The 15,931-nt window shown below is 35.7% G+C and overlaps 1 long non-coding RNA gene across 2 annotated transcripts in view; it reads right to left on the bottom strand.

Moving 5' to 3' along the window:
• LOC112650009 (uncharacterized) overlaps window positions 1-15,931 on the bottom strand; it is a 122,281-nt gene that overhangs the window by 9,515 nt on the left and 96,835 nt on the right. Inside the window, exon 2 of one of the 2 annotated variants that reach the window (XR_007413976.1) lies at window positions 4,558-4,627. The exons of the other annotated variant lie outside the window; for it this stretch is intronic. This is a non-coding gene — a long non-coding RNA (uncharacterized LOC112650009). The remainder of the gene's footprint in view (window positions 1-4,557; window positions 4,628-15,931) is intronic. 2 annotated transcript variants of the gene reach the window in all.

Below are 15,931 nucleotides of genomic sequence, written 5' to 3' on the forward strand. Positions count from 1 at the left end.
GGATGCTTTAGTAGTGATACATGATTACGTGCATGTTTTATAGCTCTCAGTACAATTACTTGATTATTTGTGGGGAATTACACTACCTTTGCTTAGCAACCATTTTTCTTGTGTGGTCATTTTCATGTTAATATGCAGCTGGTTAAATATTTCTTTAATTACCAGTAAAAAAGAAACACTTGATACAGTGAGATTATAGCCTGGATAAATTAAAGCGAGAGCAGGAAGAAAGAGAATGGAAAAAAAAAAGGGAAGAAAGAGAATGAATAGACTAGAACTCTCATTTGAGACTTGCCTCAGAAATCTGGTGTCCCACCCCATTTCAAAGGTAGCAGGGATTGATGGAAAGAGCACCAAACTATAGGACATCAGTCCTATAGTCAAACATCAGTCTGTTGATTCTACTCTGCTACCATTTGTGTGATTAGATAAATATTTTAAGTCTTTCACTTACCCTTTCCTTTTTTACGATATAAAGGAATTAAACCAAAGTACTTCAGGGATGCCTTTAATTTCTAACATTCCAATATTAAATATAGAAAATTTTATCCTACTCAGTAGAAAAGTAAAATATATCATAAGAACGAATTATTTTAAATTTATTTGCAACAGTATGGAACAGTGGTTTAAAACATTTTATGGATGAGAAGCTCTTTTGTTAAAGATAACGCTATGAATCCCAGGTGATAATATTTTTATTTTTGTTATCAGTTGATTAAAAACAATATCAAATTCTACTAGAATCCAGGACTATACTTAAATGAATTTTTATTTTATTAATCATAATACCATTTACATACTCTTGAAAAACAGAATCCATGGGCACAAAATAGAACGGATTGAATGTAAAAGCAATTCTCAGTTTATATAAAGATTCTTGGATCCCTTGCAATAAGTTCAAAAATAACTCCAAAAATATTTGGAAAACTACTGAAATGGAGTATGAAGAGATAAACTTAAGCATCCCTAAATAGAAGCTAGACCTTATTCATCTAGAGATAACAGAAAGTGTTAGAACAGAAAAACTAGGCACACAGAACGAGAGCGGGGGAAAGAGCATTCCAGAAAGTATGGCCTGTGAAAGCTCGAGCGGTCTTAGAGCATGCTGGACTTGTAATGGTAAAAGCGGGTGGCATGGCTTCAGAGAAGTGAGATGTGTGCCAGAGAGTCTTCCAATTTATCACAAAGAGTGTGGCTTAAGGCTAAGCACAAGGAGAGAACAATGAAAGATTTTAAGCAAGGTAGGGATATAATACAGCTATATTTTGAGAAAAATCATTTCTGCTGTTATATGAATGACAGATTGGAATGAGGAGAGAAAAAATAAAAAGACAAGTAAAGAGACTCATGCAGTGGTCCAGGTATAAGATGATGGACTGAATTAAGTCAAAGACAGTTGATAGAAATGGAAGAATGTGAGAACATCTAGAATTACCAAGACAGGGATGGGTTGAATACTTGGGGTAAGGGAAATTGGCAGCTAGACATTACTCCTAGTTTTCTGGCTTGTAGAACTGTGTAAGCTGATAATTCTTCTGAGACATGGGAGATTGTGCATGAGAAAATAAGTGGGATGGGGGACATACGTGAATTATACTGACAGTTTTCTAAAAAGTTGTCTATGCAATTTATTACTTGGGAAATAAGCAAGAGAATGAGTAGGAAATACTAGATGCTAAAGGATCATTTAACTGACTGCAATATTCTTTTCAGGCTGAAAGCACTGTAATAGATCTATAACATTTCGGTTAACTTGAACATGTTAGTCTTTAGTGAAAAACCCACTTCCCACGGTTTGTTAGCAGAACCTTCAACCTTAACTGTCCATACTGGCCTGATTCTTGTCCTTCCACTTGAAGTTTGTGTTCCCAGTGGGGACTTGTGTTTTGCTTAACTGTCAGTCCTAAGCCGTGAAGCAGCTGCTGGAATGTGGAGTGGCAACAGGCTGCTTATGAACTAGGCATGACAATGTCCACCCACCCTGTGACTTCATTTCTGCTTTAATGGACGGAAGGGTAAGTGGGTGGATGTGGCCCTAGGGCTGTCTGCCTAAGAATCGTGAGACTATATTATTATTATTATTCTCAACCTACCATTGAGCTGGGAAAATGTGAGAAGTAATATTTTTCTACATTTTTATTATGAAAACGTCCAATATACAGCTAAATTGAAAAAAAATTTAGTGAACACGTATGTATCCACCACCTAAATTCTGTCAGTAATATTTTAGAAAAGGTGTTTTATAAAGTATCTATTTATCCATCCCTTTATCTATCCATTAATTCATCTTAACTTTGGATTCATTTCAAAGAAAACAGCCGATAGTATGCACCATGAATACTTTGGCATGCATATCATTAAATAAGATTAATATTTGAATTTTTTCCTCTGTGAAAAATAATTACATATGTAATAACAATTCTTAAGTCTGCATTCACTGAATTTTGACAAATCTTTACATCTCTGATCCAAAAACTGTTATAATAGGTATTACCATCATCTCAGAAATATTTTTCACATTCTTTCCAGTGTAATCTATTTCCAGTTCCCCAGAGTCAGTAAATATTCTAATTTCTTACATTGTAGAATATAATAGAAATATATTTATATATCATACTCTTTTGTGTGTGTGCACATTTTAACTCAGTTAAGTGTCTTTGAAATCCATGTTGTTGTGTATATCAGTATTCTATTCCTTTTTATTGGTGAGTAGTATCCCGATGTATGGATATACTATTGCTTATTTACCCTTTCTGGTGTTGATGGATACCTGAAATGTCCCATTTTTGCTATTATGAATAAAATTGCTATGAACATTCTTAAACACATCTTTTTGTGGATATATATTTTTATTCTCTTGGGTACATACCTAAGAGTAGACTCAAAGGATCATAATGTATGTTCATGTTTGGATTTATTAATAAATTCCAGAAGTTTTTCCAAATTAGTTGTACCATTTTATCTTCCAATCAGAGTTCCAGTTGCTCCACTTTCTTATCAACATTTGGCGTATCTGTTTAAAAAATTCTAGACTTACCAGTGAGTGTATAATTGTATTGCATTGTAGTTTTTAGTTTAAATTTCCTGATGAATAATGATGTTGATTTTTTCCTGTGGTTATTACCATTCCGGTAATTTCTTTTTATAAAGTACCTGTTCAAATATTTGGCCTATGTTTAATTTGAGTTGTTTGTGTTTTTATTATTGAGTTGTAAGAGTTCTTTATACATTTTTAACCCCATCTTTTGTCATATATATGTCTTACAAATACTTTTTTCAAGCCAGTGGCTATTTTTCTAATGCTGCCTGCCAATAACCAGAAGTTTTAAATTTCAACAAAGTCTAATTTATCTTGTTTTATCTTTTCTAGTTATTGTTTTCTATGACACAAATAACCTTTACTTACTACTGGATCAAAAAGATTCTTCCATGTTTTCCTCCAAAAGCTCTATTGTCTTAGCTTTAGATCATAAGTATATGATCCATTGTGAATTTATTTGGGGGTATAGAATAAGGCAGAGATCAAGGTTGTTTAAAAAAAAAGGATATCTAGTTTTTTGTTACCATTTATTGGAAAGCTTTTCCTTTCCTGAGCAAGCAATTACCTTCACAATCTGTATTGTTTACTTAGAACTCTACTTCTTTCATTTTTTTAAGATTTTATTTATTTATTCATGAGAAACACACAGAGAGAGAGAGAGAGAGAGAGAGAGGCAGAGACATATGCAGAAGGAGAAGGAGGCTCCATGCAGGGAGCCCGATGTGGGACTCGATCCCGGGACTCTGGGATCATGCCCTGAGCCAAAGGCAGACACTCAACCACTGAGCCACCCAGGCGTCCCTGTACTTCTTTTAGATATCTGTGTGTGTGTGTGTGTGTGTGTGTGTGTGTGTGTGTGGCAAATTTTATGCACCTATTTATTTACTTTTATTTATTTTAAAGTAGGCATGGAGCCCAATGTGGGCTCAAACTCACAACCATGAGATCAAGACCTGAGCCAAGATCAAAAGTCCCACACTCAACCAGCTAAGCCACCCAGGCACCCTTGTGCTTATTTATTTTTAAGAGAAATGTAAAGTAAGCAGTTTTTACTTTGTATCGATACTATAAACCCTCTCTCATCCTCCAGAAAAAGCCAGTCATAATAGACTGAGTGAAGTGCATTTCCTTCTCATAGACAAAGGCTGTTTATTACACAGAATAAGGAAACTCTGTAACACTGGGATGATTCAGAGAGCCAGGAAAATGGTGAGTTAGCTTTGATTCATATGGCAATTCCTTTAGCGCTGCTTTACTAGCTGTGGTTTGTGGCTCATCTCCTACCACTCCCTGACAGACACTTGGGCCTCAACAATTCTGAAATACCTTTTCCCAGAAAATCCCAGACTTTTCTCGCTTCCAGAGATCTGCATATGCTATGATCCTTGCTCATAATGCCCTTCTCCTAATGTCTGAGAAACTATTCATGTCAGACGAAGCTTTTCTTGATCTCATCAGTGTTTGATATCCCCTCCTCAATGTTCCCACGGCATATTGGTAATAGATATGTCACTTACCTGTATTCCTCTGATTAATCATCTTATACTTTTCTCTCCTGCCTGCACATAGCCTTCTTAACATGAGCTTCTGGAAAGCATAAATATAAACTTCTTTTACACCTCAGTTGAGTTAAAACAACAAACACAACAATAGATTTTCTGACTGAAAGAATATGAATTTTATGATAGTTTAAATTTTAAATCTCTTCCACCTTACCCAAAAGTACATTTATTTTTTATTATTTTGTATTTATTATTATTTCATGTTTTTTTTTACAAGATCTCACAGCCTAATCATTTGCTTTAGAAACTTTAACCATCTTCCTATATCATATAATGGAGGAAAAAACTCCCTTGAAAGAACAAGAAACATTTGTAATTTCACCTAGTGTATAACCTGAAGCTTCTTTTTATAAAGAGATTGAAATAATGATTGTACTAGGACATTTGAGGTATATCTTCTCAAAGAAGTTTATTGTGTATAGCCTACTGTTTTCTAAATTAAAGTTCTTCTAGCATGCTATTTGAGATTCTGAAAAGAAAGTAAACCAATAAATAAGTGGAGTTCCAATTCTGCTAGTTAGTAGCTGTGTGAAAATATCAGTGAGGACAGGCTGGGTTCAGAGTGATCTGGAAAATCGCAGTGGTTACATTCACATGACAAGACTCATCTTGGATGAATTGATGTCATCGTTATGGGAATCAAGTTAGTAAAGTAGCCTGTAGTTGGAATATTGCCCGTCACTGAGACAAAGAGACATGTGAAACCATACCCTCTTGAAGCTTCTTCCTCTGAGTATTACCCACGTTACTAATGGCCACTCCTGAGTTTACTAGAGCAGAATATATAACCTTCCATTAGGAAGAGAATTTGGAATAGTGTTTGGCAAAAGTAGTTCAATCTACCAAATAAGTGGCAATTTTGAGGAAAACATATAGTCTTATCTATATCTCAGTTTCCTCATCTATAAAATGATAGCATGGTGATAATAGTGATTACTACATAGGGTTTATGGATTAATGGAAATAACGATAGAAAACACTTAACATAGTACCTGGCATATAACTATTACTCAACAAATGTTTGTTTATAAAATTGAAAGAAAGAACTTCTGCTTCTTCTGTCACATAAGTAAAAGACTACTTGAGCTCCATGATATCTGAGGTTTTACCTGGGTGGTTTGAATAGCTAGAGATGACTGGGATGACTCAATTTGGGACATACGCTTGGGGTGTTTGTAGGGTCTTTTGGACTAAAATATGCAAGATGACATGTCCAAGCCTAGGCTAGGACAGCTATAATTTCTCAGGGCTGGTCAACATCACTCCCTGGCCACACATGGTAAACTCAAGGTAGCCTTACAACCTAGATGATGGCTGGTTTCTCCCTGAACAAAAATTATAAAAGTGTACAGCTTAGATTCAGTTTATCTAAATGTCAAAAAAATCATGTTGGTATTTTGATTCATATTATATCAAAACTATAAATCAGTCTGGGAAGAATTGGTATCTTAACTATGTTGAAATTCTAACTCATGAGCCCTGCATGTCTTTCCATTTACTTGGGTATTCTTTTTTCCTTCTTTTTTAAAATCAATATTTTGTAGTTTTGGACAGACAGATCCTGCCCATTTTGTTAGATTTATCCTTGAGTATTTTCCTATTTGGAGCCTCCACAAAAGATATCTTAATTGTAATTGTCAATTATTCATTGATAGTATAAAGAAAAATGATTTTTTTAAATGTTAACACTGTGTAGTAAGACTTCTTAAATACGCTTATTAGTTCCAGGAGTTTTATTCTGTATTCTTTGGTATTTTCTATGTAGCCCATATGAAAAGAGGAACTATTTTAATTTTCCCTTCCTATGTGTCTTTTCTTTTCTTTTCTTTTCTTGTCTTTCTTTTCTTTTCTTTTCTTTTTTCTTTTCTTTCTTTTCTTTCTTTCTTTCTTTCTTTCTTTCTTTCTTTCTTTCTTTCTTTCTTTCTTTCTTTCCATTATTTCTTTCTACACCTTCTCTCTCTCTCTCTTTTCTTTCCCTAATGCCCTGGCTAAGACTTCTGGCACAAAGCTAAACATCCAGGGAAAGGGTAGACATCTTGCCTTGTTCAAAATCTAAGTAATTTGGCCTTTCATCATGAAAATATGATGTTAGCTAAGGGTGTTATGTAGATGCCCTTTATCACCTTAAAGAAGTTCTCTTCTGGGGCACCTGGGTGGCTCATTCAGTTGAGTGTCCAACTCTTGATTTCATATCAGGTCATGATCTTGGGGTCGTGAGACTGAGTCCCACATCCAGCCCTGTGCTCAGGAAGAGTCGGCTTCGGATTTGCTCTCTCCTTCCCCCTCTGCCCCTCTCCTGCTCTCTCTCTCTCTCTCTTTCAGTAAAATAGGTAAGTAAATGTCTTTTTTTTTAAGTTCCCTTCTTGGGATGCCTGGGTGGCTCAGTGGTTAAGCATCTGCCTTCCAGCTCAGGGCATGATCCCAGAGTCCCGGGATCAAGTCCCACATCGGGCTCCCTGCATGGAGCCTGCTTCTCCTTCTGCCTATGTCTCTGCCTTCTCTCTCTGTGTGTGACTCTCATGTCTCTCATAAATAAAATCTTTTAATAAATAAATAAATAAAAGTTTGTTTCTTTCCCTAGTTTCCTGGTTTTTCTTTTAATGAATACATTTTAAATTCTATCAAATACTGTTTTTGCATGATGAATAGTTATAAACATGTGGTTTACTTTTTTAGTCTGTTAATATGATTAATTACATAAAATGTTTTTCAAATGTCGAATTAGTCTTACATCCCAGGATGAGACTCACTTGGTTGTTACCTACTATTCTTTTTATATTTGCTAAATTTGAATTGCTAATACTGTGTTAAGGATTTTTGTGGCTATGTTCATGAGGGAAATTGGTATCTAGTTCTCTTTTCCTGTACTGTTTTTTGGCATTGGGGTAATTTTGCCTTTGTAAGATAAGCTTAGAAGTACTTTCTCTTAATTTCCTGGAAAATATTGGTATAGAATTGGTGCTATTCCTTCTTTGAAAGTTTGGTAGAATTCATCACTAACCATCTGGGACTGGAGATTTCCTTTTGGGAAAATGTTATACTATAAATTCAATTTCTCTCATAGACATAGGTTTATTCATGTTATCTACTTCGTTGGTGAATTTAGTATTTTCTGGCTTTCAAGGAATTAATTGATCCACTTCATTTACATCATTAAGTGTATGTTCTTGGTATTTCCTTATCACTATTTTAATGTCTTAATAACATCCCTCTTTTATTCTTGATAGTGATAATTTTGTCTCCATTTCAGATAGAGGTTTAACAACCTTTATGAGGTTATGAGGTCATTTCACATAGAGGTTTAACAACCTCTCATAATCCTTTATGAGAAACAGATTTTGATTTCATTGATTTTCTCTCTCTCTCTCTCTCTTTTTTGTTTTCTATTTATTTTTGACCTTACCTTGATTGTTTATTTCTTTTTTTTTAAGATTTTATTTATTTATTCATGATAGACATGGTGGGGGGAGAGAGAGGCAGAGACACAGGCAGAGGGAGAAGCAGGCTCCATGCAGGGAGCCCGAAGTGGGACTTGATCCTGAGACTCCAGGATCGCGCCCTGGGCCAAAGGCAGGCGCTAAACTGCTGAGCCACCCAGGGATCCCTCCGCTGAGCTACCCAGGGATCCCTGATTGTTTATTTCTTTACAATTCTTTGGATAATTATTGCTCTTCATTTTCTAGTTTTTTAAGATAAAAATTTAAATTGTTCATTAAAGACTTTTCTTCTTTTTTAATAAAAGCATTTAATGCTATGGGTTTCCTTCAGAGCACCTAATATAGCTTCATTCTATACATTTTCATCTATTATATTTATATTTTAGCTCAGGTCAAAACCTTTTCTAATTTCCCTGAAGCCTTCACCTTTGATTTCATGAATTATTTATAAGAATGCTTTTATTTGGGGATTTTCCAGGTTTTCTGTTATTGATTTCAGTTTAATCATATTGTTGTCAGAGAATATACCTTGTGTGGATTCAATTCTTTAACATTTGTTAAGGTTTGTTTTATGACATGGGCTTTGGTCTACCTTGATGAATGTTTCATGGACACTCAAAAAAGAATGTATATTCTAATGTTGGGTAAAACATCCTACGAATATCAAGTAGATCCAACTGGATGATTGTGTTGTTGAGTTCTTTATACTGGCTGATTTACTGTTAACTTTTTTCATCAAACACTGAGAGAAGTATTGAGATCTTCACAGCCTTATGTAATTGTAGATTTGTCTATTTCTTGTTTCAGTTCTATCAGTTTTTGCTTCATGTATCTGTAAGTTTTATTAAGACCATACACATTTAGAAATGTTAGGTCTTCTTGGTGAATTGACTGTTTTATCATTACATCATACTCCTCTTTATTCTTGGCGGTTTTCCTTGCTCTGAAGCCTTTTTTGTCTGATACAACACATTAGTATTTTTTTCATTGGTGTTTGAAATGCGTCTTTTTCTATCCTTTTACTTTCAACCTATGCTATCTGCTTAAATCCAAAAGAGAATGTTGATTTGTTGTAGTTGTTTCTGCTGTTGTTTTTGTAGGCCAGCTCCATTTTTGGCATATTTTGACTCACATTCTGTGGACTACAGTTCCAATATCAGTTCACCACCCAAAGCCTTTATCATACCATCTACATTTTTCCCATGTCACCATCACCCAGAGGTCAGTGTGAGACCTGGGCTGTGGTCTACCTGTAAGTTCAGTTCTCAAAGTATTTGATATGTGGTTTAGCTTCAAATCCACCCCTGGTTTAGGATTGAGCACAAGAGTTTATCTGCATTTCATGGGATTGTTCTCACAGGCCATCTCCTCTATTCAGTCTCTCCACCACTCTCCTGCTTTCAGAGGCACTCTTTTGAGGTCTTCTGTCCAAAGAGTCAAGGCTTGAGTCCCATGCTCTATTGCACACTTTCCATGACTGAGTCAGCTGTTAGGACCTGTTTCTTGGAGCAAATAAGAGTCACCAATAAGCTGGAGAGCCTATGAATCTGATGAAATTTTAGGATTCTATTTTTGGTGTGAATGTATCTATATATACACATTTGATGTATATATTGCATCATATACTTCTTTCTTTTGTTCATTCTTTCATTTTTTGGTTGAGTGCTCTCTTAGAATCCTCAGCTTTGTGTCACAAGGGATTCAAAGAGTATTAAGAATCTTCTATGAGAGGCAACATAGAATGGAGGCAGAAACATAGACAGAGATATTTTTTGCCTGCCTCCAATTGTCCCTTTGAGAAGTGACTTTCTAGGCTTTCAGTTTCTCTTCTGGAAGATCTGAAAATCTCTGATTCTGTGGTTCAGGAACTTTATCTGTTTTCAGTCCCTTCTTTCTAAACTAGGACCTGTAGCTGATCCTCTTAACCTTCCTTTTGCCAGTACTCCCAACCTCTTTTTTTTTTTTAACACTTTATTTTTATTTTTTTTAAAGATTTATTTATTCTTTAGAGAGAGAGAGAGAGAGAGAGAGAGGCAGAAACCCAGGCAGAGGGAGAAGCAGGATCCATGCCGGGAGCCTGACGCGGGACTCGATCCCGGGACTCCAGGATCGCGCCCCAGGCCAAAGGCAGGCGCTAAACCGCTGAGCCACCCAGGGATCCCCTACTCCCAACCACTTGCTTATTTTTTGAAATTTAATCCCACTAAACTGGCAAAACATCAAATTAACCATCCTTGTTCTTCACTCAACTTTAGTTCTACTGAGGCTGTTAGATAAATTCACCCAACTCCTGGATTTGTGCCTCATGGCCTCCCACTCAATTCTACCCTCACTGCCTTTTAGGGATTTATTAAATGTTTCCTTTTGAACCATTTCTCATTATAGAAATGTCTAAACCAGACAAGACATTTCTCTCCTGGTCCAGTGACTGTTTCTTATCTATTACCTGTCTTCTGGCAATAGTAGTTATTGTCTGAGGATGCTTTGATCTTGCTTTTTCAAGTTCATCAGAGGAAAATGACTTACACCCCCAACTGGACACCCTTTTACCCTTTTGTAAACAATGCTATTTCATTCTTTGTGCACACTGTAGCCAAAGAACCCACCATCTGAATACTAGCACTCTTCTGGTCCTAAGTCAGCGTTTAAGTAGAAGAGAGGTCTTCAGTTGCCTGCCTCACTCTGCCTCTGCCTGCAGTTCCTCTTCCTGTCCTCTTCCACGCTTAGTTCTAGCTATCTAACTGACCAGAATTATCAGATCCTCAGGCCTGCTAGCTCCCTTGCATAAGTGAGTGGAGGTGGGAGGTCATTAGGATAAATGAAATCATACTGAACTGCTAAAGTCATACTCCTTCAGGGAGCATTCCCATTTAAATAAGCTTGTCAAAACAGGTTGCTCCTTTATCTTAATTCTAGATTTTCTAGCATGCTGACACTTGAAAGGAGGGACTAGTATGAGGCAGAGGCACCCCTGAGAAAATCCCTTCTGCTAATATAAAGGATTGAAAGTGAGTGAGACAGTATTTTATCTTGTTTAATTAGAGAAGGGGGTCCCTATGAGTGTGTGACAGACAAATTTGTACATTTTGTTGCCCACATATTCTAAGCTTCAAAACACTTGTAAAATCAGATAGAGAAATGAGAAACAAAAGATTTATTACAAAAAAAAGATTTATTAAATTTCCTTAAAATGTGTCTCTAATTTACTTACTCAGACTGCGTGCACAGAAACTCTTCACAAGCTGTGTGTAATGACAATATAATAATGATTTGTAATGTTTTATAAAATATTTCCTATTCTTCAGTCATATTAACAGTCTTACAAGTACACAGAAAAGATCCATTGCACCCTCTAATTGATTACATATGAGTGTTATACATTTTTACTTCAACTGTTGCAAAGTATTTCACAAAGTGTTTTATGTAGAACAATAGTCTTACAAAGGTTTCTAAGAAGGGCACCCGGGTGGCTCAGGGGTTGAGCATCTGCCTTTGGTTCAGGTGGTGATTCTGGAGTCCAGGGATCATGTCCTACATCGGGCTCCCTTCAGGGAGCCTGCTTCTCCCTCTACCTGTGTCTCTGCCTCTCTTTCTCTGTCTTTCATGAATAAGTAAATAAAATCTTGGGGCGCCTGAGTGGCTCAGTGGTTGAGCGTCTGCCTTCGGCTCAGAGCATGATCCCAGGATCCAGGATCAAGTCCCACATCAGGCTCCTTGCAAGGAGCCTGCTTCTCCCTCTGCCTATGTCTCTGCCTCTCTCTCCGTGTGTATTTCATGAATAAATAAATAAACTCTTTAAAAATAAATAAATAAAAATAAAATAAAATCTTTAAAAAAAGGTGTCTAAAAAAAAGGGAGCCCATGGCTATATAAGTTTAGGAAAAGCTATAAACTATATCCTCCTTGGAAATCTAAATTTTATGTGACCATATAAAAGGCTCTGAGTGGCTCTGCAGTAAAGAAATCTATTTTTGGCAAAATTTTCCCCAAATTGATTAAACTACTAAACTCTTCTTTTCACGTAATGCCCATTAACATTGTGAGCTAGTGTACGCATAGCATATTTTGGGAAACGTTTTAATAGACTCTTGTCAGCTGGGAGGGATATATTCTGTGGCTTTTACAAATCCTCAAATTCATGAATACCATTATATCATATAATTTCTATCATAAAATGCACAAATGTTGCTTATTGAAAAAGCAACTCTCTGGAAGAGTTTGTTGAATTGTTTTTCCTGTTCCTGTGAGGACTACATGATAGATTCTTAATGCCACAAATTCCAACTACCTTTCACAGAATTAGGCTTTAAACTGCATTTACCTCAAACTTTTTTGTTTAAAAACATCACTTTTTAAAACTTCTTTATTTTTTCTTCATTTCTATCAAAAGGATTAGCAGAGGATAATTTTGAGGACAGTTTCTGTTTCTCTCCCTCCCCTGTTCACACACACACACACACACACACACACCACAATTTTTGTGTTTTTAGTTTGTTTTGTATCCTGTGGAGTAACAAAGACTGGAATAAATTGTGGCCCAAGGCACTACATGTATGTAAGCAGAAAAATATATGCAAACAAATACATATATCAGCCTTACCCTTTAAGCCATGTGACCTACCCATTAACCAGGATTTTGGTGTCATATTTGAGATGGGTTTGGATTCAAACAGAAGTGGGTGGATTCTAAGTGACCCTGTGCAAGTTACTTTATCTCTCTGGGATGTGCTGTTCTCATTTGTTAAATGGGATTATAACAACCATTTGAAGAACAATTGAGATAAGGTATATAAATGTCTGGCACCTAGTAAGTTATGATAAGGTAGTAGTAATTATGTAAGGAAGAGGTTCATGGCAGAAATATCACTAAATTCCAAGTCTTTAAAAATTACATGTATGCCCATGTGTATAGAAATCAAGACATGTTTTATTTAATCAATACTTTTTGCAAGCTAGTTCAGCCACATTGAAGATTTAATAAATATCTACTGGGACACTCTTTTCTAGCCCTAAATAGACAGGATGATATTCTTTGACACAAAACCAGTCTTATTTTCTGAAGCAAGACTTTTCTGAGTAGCTGCAAATTGAACATTAATTTTATGTCTGTATATATTTATGTATGCATGTATTTATATGTATCTATTTTTTTTTTTATTGAGAGAGAGGGAGAGAGTATGAGCTGGAGTGGCAGAGGGAGAAGGAGAGAGAGGATTTTAAGTAGGCTCCACGCTGAGCGCAGGGCCCAATGTGTGGCTCAGTCTCACGACCCTGAAATCATGACCTCAGCTGAAATCAAGCAAGAGTCGAATGCTTAACTGACCAGGTGCCCCTGGAAACTGATTTTACATACATCTCCATGTTTTGTATTTCTTTAGGAACTAACAAACTTTTCCTTTGCAAATATATATATATGCCAACTTTTCTACATACTCCTCTTTAGATCAGCACTCAGTAGTTTTTAAGTAAAAATATGAATAATACATGAAATTACTATCAGTATAAAAGAGCAAGGATGACTGACTCTAAATACAAGTTGTTTTTTTCTTTTCATATCCTCTATTTCACCTCTCAAACACTCTATATGACCTGAAAGAAAGCAAGGTATGAACTAGAGCGTGATAGTAGAAAACCTTCAGGTTTAATCTCCCTTTGTTCCACTTCCCAATCCTATGGCAGTGAAATGAGACAGAATCTGTCTGATGCTGTGTCACAAATGGCAGAAATATGATGCTTAATGCGCTGTCATTTCTTTCCGTCTTACATGCACGTATGCACACGCACACAGAAACACATAGCATAGTAGATGGTGGTTTCTGTTACAGAAATCAAACAAAACACAAACAGTGGCTAGATTATTATGACAACAGAGTCCATGCCACAGTTTCTGAGAATGCTCTGGCAACAATCTTCAGTCCTCAGTATTTGCTCTGCTACCTTATATCATGTTATCAGCTCTGTGGGCCTCACACTGTGTGCCTTGCCCATTTAAAGAAGTTTCACTCATTCTGTGTGCTTCTAAGCATACAGAAATAAGACCAAATCAAATGAATCACATCCTTGGCAAGCCACTTCCCAAACCTTGTTCAGAGAGAACCTAGAAGGTCTTCTCATCCTTTATATTGTGGAAAAACTGGTGAGACTGTGTTTGTCATCTTTTTAAAAATCAATTACCACAGAATTCCTAATTTCAGAGGGGGGCACAGTGGGGGATTTTATGTGTTAACCACTTTACTTTCATGGAGAAAAAACATTCTGATATGAAATAAAAGTTACCTTTCTTAAACAAGATCATTAAGTAAAATCAATTTAACTCTCCAAACAATCCTATAAATCCTAGGTATTATTAACTTCTTTTTAGGAATAATAAAAATTGTAATCAGAAACGTTAAACAATTTGTAACAAACCCACAGTTAATGAACAAGAGAGCATAGGATAAAACACAGTTACTCTGAAATTTTATTCAATTCTTCCCAATTTGGACCTTTCTCCTTTTTTTTTTTTTTTTTTTTTTTTTACTGTGTTCATGAGCATTGCTCACAGAATAACGTTTTGAGAACATCTTTGCCTAAGAAATATTTAATGAAGGCAAACAGTGTAACTAAGAATAGAGCTATTGTTGCCAGCCTCTACTAGATCTGCCTGTATATATGAGGAGGCAAAAAAAAAAAAAAATCAGTGAATGCTTTTGAAAGCTGATAGATGTATTTAAAAAGCAAATAATAATCTTTCACAGACATCTCCAAAGAATCTTAATGGAAAATGGGAAGATGTGAGTGTTTTGATCTTAGGTCATACTGAGGATTCTTCTAACATTACCAAAAGATACTTGATAGGTTATTTTACTCATTACGCATCGGTGTTCCTCGAAATTATACAACTTGGGTGAGTTACAAAAAGAATGCGTAACTTGATGGTGATAAACTTAATTTCACAATATTATTGCCTGTTTAGTGTAATGCTTATACACAATCTACTTTCAACCTTTTATTGCCCAAGTCATTCTGTACACCTTAGGAGATATAAACAAACATATGATACACACACCATCCTGGAGAAGCCTACCAGGAAGTTGGTGAGTCAGAACTCACAGCCATAAAGGAATTAGAATGCACTGGAAGACAATATAGAATCAAATGTTATGAAACATCTTGCTCCCATCTAGCCATTATGGTAGTTGTACTTTTTTTTTTCAAAACAAAACAAAAAACTAAAGTCCCATTTAGTCTGTAAAGTCTTTCCTGAACTTTCAAGCCCATAATTTCCTACCTTGATCACTTTTTATTTGTGTCACATTTAGTCAATTATTGTATACATGTTTGAATTTCAAAATTTATTAATATATAACTGCTTTCCCAAATAAATCATAAGTCTCTTGATCAGGAATCATATAAGATTTCTTTTAGAATTTCAAAGCCAGATGCTTTGTTTTGCACAATGGGTGTACTACTGATTTGTTTTCCTGATTATCATTAAAATCATGACAATTGTTAGTAGAGTGTGAGTTCACAGAATGAAGCAACCACAGGGCAACATTTGTATGAGGTTACATTGCAGGCATTCTGGATGCATTGACTATGAGTTCCTTAAGCACAAGGATTATGTGTTTTTTACATGTGTCTTTTGTTTTTGTCCTAGCACAATATTCAACATAGAAATAGCAATGTTTGATGAAGAAAAGTAGAAAGGGAAGGTGAATTGAAAGGCAAGAGAGATGGTTCGAGATATTGAAGAATAGACTCAGATATAAGAAAAAAGTAGGGAATTCTAGGCCAGAAGGACATTATCAGCAAAGGCAGAGTGGTTGAAACTGGCAGTGTGCGAGTGTGTATATATATGTGAAACTGTGGAAGTTATTCTAACTGGAATAAGAAATTTGCTTTATGATGGT

The sequence above is a fragment of the Canis lupus genome, chromosome 11 (assembly GCF_003254725.2).
Source record: "Canis lupus dingo isolate Sandy chromosome 11, ASM325472v2, whole genome shotgun sequence".
Taxonomy (NCBI): domain Eukaryota; kingdom Metazoa; phylum Chordata; class Mammalia; order Carnivora; family Canidae; genus Canis; species Canis lupus.